A 1,850-nucleotide genomic window follows, 5' to 3' on the forward strand; every position below is an offset into this window, starting at 1 on the left:
TGGATCGATGAAGTTTGCATTAAAATCATACCATGAGTTCAATTACCGTATACTTTACTCGCCAGCGATAATTCGATGGTTTTGTGAGGTCATGTTGGTGAGCATGTTAACGTATCCAACTTCACACTCTATGAATGGATGAATGAAAGAACGAATGCCGCTCCTTTCTAACTATATAGAAAAGATAGAGTAGGAAATAACGAAAATGTCAAAAATAACACTGCAAAATTTAAGGGTCCTAGAACAGTGCTTAAAGCTGAATTAACATGATGATTTTAAATTTGTATTGTTTATTTCTTGTCATTGCGACTTTGACGCAGCTGTTGTCATGACAACAGACAACAAAACATGTTTTGTTGAAAAATTATGTGTGTGTGAATAATTTTCCACAAAAAATTGGATTTTAACCAGGATAGGAAAATGAGAACCTGCGCCTATCCGTTTAAACCGATTGTAGAATTTATGGAAAGGTAAGTTAAGTAAAAGTAAACATACTATGTAGTGGAGGAATTTCGAAATTTAACGAATAATTTTGTGCTGGTTTTTTTTTGGAGAAATACAACCTTTCCAGCATATGAGTGCTAGATTTATATTTTCTAGATACAATAAAGTTGTTTTTCTATAGATATGGCGATCTTAGTATGCCCATTGAAGGGCCCCAAGAAAGAGCCAACAATAGTCAACGGTGGGTGGAACTAACGGACACGCGAACGTGAAATGCTGATGCCACCGGCGACACCAAAACTACTGAGAAATTGAGAAAAGTGTGTATAAATAGTACCTACTACTATATTCATTTTGATTGCATTTATCTTAATTCGTCATTATTAATTGTCGGCCGTTTGGTGTAGTGGTTCAGAACGGACTACTATGCCGAGAGGTCCCGGGTTCGATTCCCGGCCGGGCAGAAATTGAAATGATGAATTTTAATTTCTGTGACGGGTCTGGGTGTTACTATGTATAATATGTATGTATTTAAAAAAAAAAAAAGTATATAAGTAGTATATCCGTTAAGCTAGCACCCATAACACAAGCATATTAATTGCTTACTTTGGGGCTAGATGGCGCTGTGTGAGATTGTCCAAAGATATTTAAAAAGATATTTAAAAAAAAAATTGTAATGTTTATTTGTTAAGGTGTGGAGTGACTTTAAACAGCAAGAAGAAGGCAACTCGCATACACAGAGCTGCCAAGGGAACACTGGACTGGTGGCGGTCCAGGTTCTTCCCTGAAACCAAAGGGTTTAGAGCAGAGTGGATATACCTACCTTATTATTGTAAAACTTAAGATATTATACTTAATTAAATACACTATATTGTTTTAATCTTTCATGGTCACTAAACATACATGGTAGCAATCTCGTCAGTAATAAATAATAATTAAGTAAATAAATATCCTACTAATATCCTACTTAATATTAAAAATGCGAAAGTTTGGATGTCTGGATATCTGGATGTCTGGATGTTTGTTAGTCTTTCACGCAAAAACTACTGAATGGATTTTGATAAAACTTTACAGTATTTATATTGTTTTAATCTTTCATGGTCACTAAACATACATGGTAGCAATCTCGTCAGTAATATAATTAAGTAAATACATATCCTACTAATTAATATCCTACTTAAATTAAAAATGCGAAAGTTTGGATGTCATGATGTCTGGATGTCTGGATATGTGTTACTCTTTCACGCAAAAACTACTGAACGGATTTTGATGAAACTTTACAGTATTATTGTTTATAACCCAGATTAACATATTATAGGCTTTAATTATGACGATCTGTGACAAACTAAATTTCACGCGGACTAAGCCGCGGGCAAAAGCTAGTTGAAAATAAAATGATTAATTTT

The 1,850-nt window shown here is 34.1% G+C and overlaps 1 long non-coding RNA gene across 1 annotated transcript; it reads left to right on the top strand.

Moving 5' to 3' along the window:
* Positions 1–382: 382 nt before the first annotated feature.
* LOC135075059 (uncharacterized) lies at positions 383–1,256 on the top strand. The gene is made up of 3 exons (XR_010257957.1): positions 383–470; positions 626–764; positions 1,137–1,256. It is a non-coding gene; the product is annotated as an uncharacterized LOC135075059 (long non-coding RNA).
* The last annotated feature ends 594 nt before the right edge of the window (positions 1,257–1,850 follow it).

Source organism: Ostrinia nubilalis, chromosome 9, assembly GCF_963855985.1.
Source record: "Ostrinia nubilalis chromosome 9, ilOstNubi1.1, whole genome shotgun sequence".
In the NCBI taxonomy this organism is placed as follows: Eukaryota; Metazoa; Arthropoda; class Insecta; order Lepidoptera; family Crambidae; genus Ostrinia; species Ostrinia nubilalis.